The sequence below is a fragment of the Triticum urartu genome, chromosome 5A (assembly GCF_056163025.1).
Source record: "Triticum urartu cultivar PI428250 chromosome 5A, HENAU_Tu73, whole genome shotgun sequence".
In the NCBI taxonomy this organism is placed as follows: Eukaryota; Viridiplantae; Streptophyta; class Magnoliopsida; order Poales; family Poaceae; genus Triticum; species Triticum urartu.
Window position 1 is genome coordinate 573,023,277 of NC_141877.1, and position 8,712 is coordinate 573,031,988.

Genomic DNA, 8,712 nt, shown 5'->3' on the forward strand with positions numbered 1-8,712 from the left:
AGAAGTGGGAGTCGACCTTGAACTTTGTGTTCATGCCCATGGACACGATGTAGATCCTATCATAGAAGTTTCTTGCAATATTAACTATTTCCTTGATATGACATAATCTGGTATCTATGTATTGGTCATTTGCAATCATGATCCCGACCACATTTTCTCCTTGATTCCATTTCTCAGACAAGTTAAAGCACTTGTCTTTTGTTGATCGATACATCTCTGCAACCTCTATTTTTGATCTTCCTCGAGTATTAACCTCTGGTATCTCGAGTACTGTGTTACTTCCTGCGAGTCTTCATCTAGTATTGTTTCTCACCGATCTCGGATCCCCCCAGGTTCTGAGTTATTAGTCACTCAAGAACACCGATAAGTGAATCGATTCCGCACTCTGATTCAATAACTCTAAGTAATTCTTGTTGCTTACGAGTTTAATAATCCTTCAAGTCATTCCTAGCCTGATCGGCTATATCATTATCGTGCTAAATTTTAACTGTGCTACCTAGTCCTTAATCCCGGAGCATAACTTTCGGTGATGAGCTAAGCTTACGTCGATCTTCCTCGTCATATCAGTTCACCTTGAACAACAAGCTTGATTTAAAGTTTGTGTCCTACGCATGGTTCCAATGACATTCCACTTCATCATTTCTTTGACTCGATGTCGTTGCTGATTGTTTACATCTTGAAATCTCTCGACAAATGTGTCATGAACATCATCAACCTTATGAGGTCTTCCAAGATATCTATCGAATTCTTGATGAGAAATAGCATCCTTTGCCCTTGATGATTTGGGTTATCATCGGCAACATTCTTGCTTTCCCTTCAACACAAACTTGTTCCTGTTTTGTGTTGTACCTTGAGATCCTTGCTATCCAACTTATGTTATGTTCTACCTTGGAGTATTGCTATCTTTTAGGTCAAGAATGTCATGGGAAATTCACCACCCTTAAGAATTCTTGATACAAGTGATACTTATTAACATCACCATTCTTTTCTTGGTCCCCATGTTGTTTCTAACCGGAATACTGACAAATGGTCTGTGATGTGTAAATTCTAAACTTCTAGCAACCCTATTGCTTTGAAGTTATTGGTCTATAGTTTCATTCTATGTCTATGGCTTATTGAATCATCGTTCGAACATTGGTCGTGCTACCCAGCCCATATTTCGGGTACACATTTCAACCAATGTTTAACTGTGTATGTTTTCCTCGAGCATACATCATTAAGTCATTTGATCTAGCTAATGTTACCTCCTTGTTCACATAATTGTGGAGATCCATCTTTTGGAAATCTCAATGAATTGTCGCTGATTTCATTAGCCACCCCTTCATCCTCTCCTTGATTAAATGGTGAACTCATGATTCGGGACTTGCCTTCATAGTTCATTTCACGAGAATCTTGCAACGCCATCCCGTCCATGTGTTGCACCTCTTTTTCTCATCCCGGGTCTGAGGTATCCTGACACCAAGATCTGAATCTCGGTCAGATATGATGGTTGGAACATATTTCCAAGAGTTATAACGTTGGTCTTTGTATGACCCGATAAGGTGGTGTCATACCTAGCCCACCTGGCCGGAGGCCCTATTGTTATAGTTCTTCCTTTTAGCAATATTGGCCATTCTTCCATGAGGAAATTGTAAGACTTATTCTATAAGTTGTTCCTGATGGATCCTTTTTGTTTCCAAAGTCTGATCTTCACCTGTTGACCATATCAATGCTATCTCGAGGCATGTCTATGGTACTCCGATTTTCAACAGGAACATTTGAAGCCCAATGCTAAATGTTTCCTGCTCAATTATCCAAACACCGTTGTATGGGTAATGGCATGAAAATTCTCTCCCGTACCTAAAGAGTTTTCTACTTTCTATCCTGTCATGGATATCATGCTCTGCTTGTCCTTGGGAGGATATACCCTTGAAATATGTGTTCCATTGTCCTGTTTAGATCTGATAATCGTATTTTCCTTTTCATTGTTTGGTTTAACCCTTTCTTGTGATCTTTATGATCCAAGCAGAAATATTCTCCTGCTTATGTAAACACCTCGGTGTACATTTCTGTCAGCAAGACCCTGTTACTATTGTTGATGACATTCTGGTAACCACCGATGGACGAGAACTTTGCCTATTGGTCCGCCTCGTTCAACGAGCAGGAAAAATGGTTCTCTTCGTCCCTCGCTCTTGGTATCGATGTTGTTGTCGACATAACCGACAGACTAACCTCTGACATGCCTTGCCTACATGACCATGCAAGATGTCAACGCCCTTTCTAGTTTTAACCCACATGGTGGGCCCATAACCCACAGTTCCACAGGATCGAAACCTGACTCTCCTATACACCCTGTTGTCGAAGTTAATCCTCGCGCTTGGCTTCGTATTTAATTCACGGGCCACCTTCCTAGTGCTCTATTCTGGTATCAGACGCAATACTTACTCTCGCTGCTCTGAAACCCTTTCTCACTCTGGTTCAGACTTCGAGCAACTATCGATCCACTTGGAACCTCTTATTTTACCTTTGTACCTTACTCTTGATGTATTCGATATGTTCAGCTCGAGAGATAATCTTACGCTCATTCATGGGTTAACCCCCAGATTGTTTCCCTCATAAGCATTCTGTCGTAGCCGAGCTGCCCCTTACCTATTCGTAAGTACGTTGGAGTTCCCGAGAAAAGGACGACATCACCATGATGACCTGAAGCAGAGAAATGAAGACATCAATGTAATGGATCGACCTCTTCAAGAAGAGCAACCAAGACTGAGAAGATTCGTTAGCATTTCGTAACCAGACCTTTCCCCCTTAGTCCCCCTCTTAAATCTCGGGACGAGATTTCTTGTAGTGGAGGAGAATTGTGACGCCTGGATAATTAAGCTACAGTAACCCTCTGCTAATGATGCCACGTCACCTCGGTTACTGTTGCTAACCTTGCGTTAGTTCAAAAATGATTCAAATTCAAATTCAAAATCAAGCAAGCAACAAAAGTTTTGAAACGCTAAAACAAAAATGTCCTAAAGGTGTCGGAAAAATCATAGGTAATAGTGGTGGCGAAACCAAACTCTGAAGAAGTGTTTAAAGGCTCTAAAATAATTATGACAGTATCAAAAACAATTAATTACATACCTTTTTCAATTAACAAAATACTAACCTATTTTATTGGGGTCCATAGTTAATGTGGCAGTAGTATATTTAGATACACTAAATTAGAAACTACTTTTATCTTTTTAGATTCGAAAATAGATTAAAGGCTAAAAGAAAACATGATAGGAGAAATAAATAAGCAGGAAAGAAAATAAAGAAAAAAAGGAAAGGATAAAAAAAAGAGAACACCCCCCCTTGCTGGGCCATGGCCCAGATGGCCTCGGTGCCAACCAGGCCGGCCCAGCCGGCGCCTATATCACCCATGGGGCGACCGAACCCTAAACTCCCTCCCCAGTCGCCCCACTCCCCACTCCCCTCGCCCCCACACACCCCCACTCCCCGCTGGAGCTGGATCGAGGCAAGCGTGCCCCGACCCCATCGACGCCCCTCGCCGGACCGCTCCCCCCCCCGCCGGACCGCCCCCCCCCCCCCCCGCCGGACTGCCTCCCCGTCGCCCGGTCGTCTTCGCCCTCCTCCTCACCCCCGTTGCCGCTGACCCTACAACCCCCGTGAGGAAACCCCCTCCTCCTCCCTCTCTCCCCTCTCTGACCCCGCGCCCGTGGCGTCCTCGCCGGCGACAACCGCGCCCTGCTAGCCCGCGCTCAGCGCTCCGATGCCCCGCTTGCGTGCCCCTGCTCCACCTCGCCGCCTGCTTCCCCTGCTGCCGCCCGCACGTGCTGCCCCTCCCCGCCGCTCCGGTCTGCCGTGCCTTGCGCGCCCCCGAGCCCCGTGGCAACTCCGCCTGCACCTGCCGCCGAGCCCGCTACCGTTGCTGCTGCTCCATCGCTGCCCCGCGCGCCCACGGCTCCGCGCCTTCCCTCGCGCTTGCCGGCGGCCGCCGCTCCCCGCGCCCCACTCCGGTACCGCTCGACGCTCCTCGCGTCCCTCCCGCGCCAGCCACTGGCGGCCGGCCTCGCCGCGGCCGCGGCCCCCCTCATTGGTCGCCGCCCGGGTCCGCCCCTCGCCTGCTCTCGCGGCTTCACGCCGGCGCGCTGGCACCCGCGCCCAATCGGGTGCACCCGCGAGGGCCATCGCCCGTTCGGGCTGTGCCCGTAACCCGCACGCCCGCAAAGGCCCCTGGGGTCAATGACAGGAGGGCCCCGCCTCCAAAACGTTTTAAAAAGGGATATAAAAAGAAGAATTTAAAATAATAATAATAATAATTAATTGATTACTTAATTAAATAACTAATTAGGACAAATAATTAACCTAATTAACCTCTGTTAGTTAATCTAATAAACTAATTAATGTAGTTAATTAGGTAGTTAGTTAGTCTGTCAATGATAGTGGGACCCACATGTCAGTTTGACTAGGTCAACTGACTAGCTGACTGCTGACATCACCCTGACATCATGCTGATGTCATAATTGCATTTTCTAACTAAATTAATTCTGTTAATTCTAAAAATGATTTAAATCTTTTTAAATTAATAGAAAATAAACAGTAGCTCAGATGGAAAAACTTTGTACATGAAAGTTGCTCAGAACGACGAGACGAACCCGGATACGCAGCCCGTTCGTCCGCCACACACCCCTAACATATCCAACTCACAACTTTCTCCCTCCGGCTCCTCTGCCCAAAAACGTGAAACACCGGGGATACTTTCTCGGATGTTTCCCCCCTTCACCGGTATCACCTCATACCGCGTTAGGGCACCCCTAGCACCATTACTGGTCTTGTCATGCATCGTTATGCATCGTATTCATTGTTTCTTCCCCCCTCTTCTTCCGCTAGACACCGAGACCGACGCCGCTGCTGCCCAGTACGACTACGGTGTTGACGACCCCTCTCTCTTGCCAGAGCAACCAGGCAAGCCCCCCCCTTTGATCACCAAATATCGCCTACTCTTCTCTATACTGCTTGCATTAGAGTAGTGTAGCATGTTACTGCTTTCCGTTATTCCTATCCTGATGCATAGCCTGTCCTTGCTACTACTGTTGTTACCATTACCTGCTATCCTACTTCTTAGTATAGGATGCTAGCGTTCCATCAGTGGCCCTACACTCTTGTCCGTCTGCCGTGCTATACTACTGGGCCGTGATCACTTCGGGTGGTGATCACGGGCAAATACAATATACTTTACACAGTTACCTTACCTGTGATACTGTTCGGAGATGGGGGCTGAAGGGGCAGGTGGCTCCATCCAGGTAGTGGTGGGCCTGGGTTCCCGACGGCCCCCTGACTGTTACTTTGAGGCGCAGCGACAGGGCAGGTTGAGACCACCTAGGAGAGAGGTGGGCCTGGCCCTGGTCGGCGTTCGCAGATACTTAACACGTTTAACGAGATCTTGGTATTTGATCTGAGTCTGGCTACTGGCCTATACGCACTAACCATCTACGCGGGGACAGTTATGGGCACTCGACGTCGTGGTATCAGCCGAAGCCTTTGTGACGTCAGCGACTGAGTGGCGCGCGCCGGATTGGACCGTAAGCCTGCTCTTGTATTAAGGGGGCTAGTTCTGCTTCCGGCCGCTTTCGCAACGTGCATGTGTGCAAAGGGCGATGGGCCCAGACCCCTGCGCCATAGGATTTAGACCGGCGTGCTGACCTCTCTGTTGTGCCTAGGTAGGGCTGCGACGTGTTGATCTTCCGAGGCCGGGCATGACCCAGAAAAGTGTGTCCGGCCAAATGGGATCGAGCGTGTTGGGTTATGTGGTGCACCCCTGCAGGGAAGTTAATCTATTCGAATAGCCGTGATCTTCGGTAACAGGACGACTTGGAGTTGTACATTGACCTTATGACAACTAGAACCGGATACTTAATAAAACACACCCTTCTAAGTGCCAGATACAAACCGGTGATCGCTCTCTCACAGGGTGACGAGGGGAGGATCATCGGTTAGGATTATGCTATACGATGCTACTTGGAGGTCTTCAGTCTACTCTCTTCTACATGCTGCAAGACGGAGGCTGCCAGAAGCGTAGACTTCGACAGGATTAGTTATCCCCCTCTTATTCTGGCATTCTGCAGTTTAGTCCACTGACATGGCCCTTTACACATATACCCATGCATATGTAGTGTAGCTCCTTGCTTGCGAGTACTTTGGATGAGTACTCATGGTTGCTTTCTCCCTCTTTTCCCCTATCCCTTCTACCTGGTTGTCGCAACCAGATGTTAAAGCCCAGGAGCCAGACGCCACCTTCGACGACGACTCCTACTACACCGGAGGTGCCTACTACTACGTGCTGCCCGCTAACGACGACCAGGAGTAGTTTAGGAGGATCCCAGGCAGGAGGCCTGCGCCTCTTTCAATCTGTATCCCAGTTTGTGCTAGCCTTCTTAAGGCAAACTTGTTTAACTTATGTCTGTACTCAGATATTGTTGCTTTCGCTGACTCGTCTATGATCAAGCTCTTGTATTCGAGCCCTCGAGGCCCCTGGCTTGTAATATGATGCTTGTATGACTTATTTTATTTGTAGAGTTGTGTTGTGATATCTACCCGTGAGTCCTTGATCTTGATCGTACACATTTGCGTGCATGATTAGTGTACGGTCAAATCGGGGGCGTCACACTAGATGCATTAATTATTTTGTATGTACATATATTAACACTCCTTTATTCCTTTTTAGCCCTCCGGATTGAGCCAACCTTCTGTAAGGAGACGAGGCCCGAAGAAAAGGTTGGGCGAGAATGAAAGGTTCACGATCAAAAAGTCACTCCAGATGGCAAACCGGCATGTCCCAAGCGGACCCAAGAGCTATTTATACATCAGTGCGGAGTTGTTGTTAGGGATAGTGTCCCGATCAGCATCCAAGAATGAAATAAGAATAAGGACGATGGTGTTTCTTATGTCGACGATAGATGCAAAGATGAATTTGGAACTCGCTCATGACAAATTTCAGCCTATCGCCAGAGGAGGATCCAAATAACCCAGTTATACAACGAAAAGTCAAGGCGTGGGCTCTGAAGAATATGGTAGAACAATTCAGAAACCGGAAGAAAAGATTGAACGAACAATTTGTCGAGAAAGACGAGACTCCAGAATTCACCGGTCAATATGCAAAGATAAAAGATCAATGGCCCGCATTTGTGGCATACAAAAAATTGGAGAAAGCTAAGAAAAGGTCACAGATAAATAAGCAAAATGCTACAAAGAAGCTATATCACCATGTTACGGTGTCTGGTGGTTCCAAGGTTCCCCGGCCTACGTAGGACAAAGCTGAGAATGACCTGCTTGCTAAAGGGATCGAACCACATACATTGAACTAGCCCGAACGTTCATGGATAGAGATCCTGAAAGAAAAGTCTCACCAAAGAATTTTGTTGGGACAGAGGAAATGATTTTGTCAAATCTTCTTATTAGTAGCAATACTAAAAGGTGTGAATGGATTACAATGGTGAATGTTGTATATTATTGATATATAACAAGATAAGTAACAAAACTATTTTGAAAATGGTTTCAAATCGGATGTATATAAGGTACAACCAAAATGTTTTGTTATGAATACCGGAAAGATATAAATTTTCAAGTCATGTGTATGATTTGAAATATAATATCATGTAACCAGAATTCGATGGAGTAATTGGAGAATTTAAACTTTATCAAGGAAGCTTGTGGATACAAGAAGTTTAGTGGGAGCTCCATGGCATTTCTGATCTTACAGATGTATGGCATATCACTTGATCAGAAATAATATTAGCACAAAATATTAAGATCATGTTTATAAAAGGGGCTTAGTATTATTGGATGAAAATCTATATAGATAGATTGAAACATCTGATTATGCTAAGGAATGTACTGTGACTAAGTTTTAAAGAAGTTTAAAAGGAGAAAATATGTTCTCAAAACTCAAAAGTCACATAGCATAACACTACGTAGAAATCAATAGTTGCTGAGCATGTGAGGATGAATAGAGTTCAATTTGCTTCACAGATTGAAATCGTCATGTATGCTATGAAATGTACAAAGCCATATGTTTCGTATAAACTAACTTTTAGTAGTAAGTACCATAGTGATCCTAGGGGGGTTCACTAGGGTGATTGCTTGAAGATTAAAGTACCTTAGTTGAACGAAGATTTTGTTTCTTATCCATAGAGGAGATGAAGAGATTGTTCTAAACAGTTACACAAATTGTTTGTTGTAAAGGTTACACAAGATAACTTCATGACAGATATAAATAAAACTATCGGGCTAAAAGTTTTTTTGAACAATTATCGAGCTATAAGTTTTGAAATAGATTTTCAGAAAACGAACATGATTGTGGATTGTACAAATGATGCAGATTAAGGCTTGAGAAGTCTTAAATAGAATATAATCTGGATCAATAAAGGTGTGGCGCCCCCGATTCAATCATACACTAATCATACACGCAAACGTGTACGATCAAGATCAGGGACTCACGGGAAGATATCACAACACAACTCTACAAATAAAATAAGTCATACAAGGATCATATTACAGGCCAGGGTCCTCGAGGGCTTGAATACCAGAGCTCGATCATAGACGAGTCAGCGGAAGCAACAATATCTGAGTACAGGCATAAGTTAAACAAGTTTGCCTTAAGAAGGCTAGCACAAACTAGGATACAGATCGAAAGAGGCGCAGGCCTCCTGCCTGGGATCCTCCTAAACTACTCCTGGTCGTCGT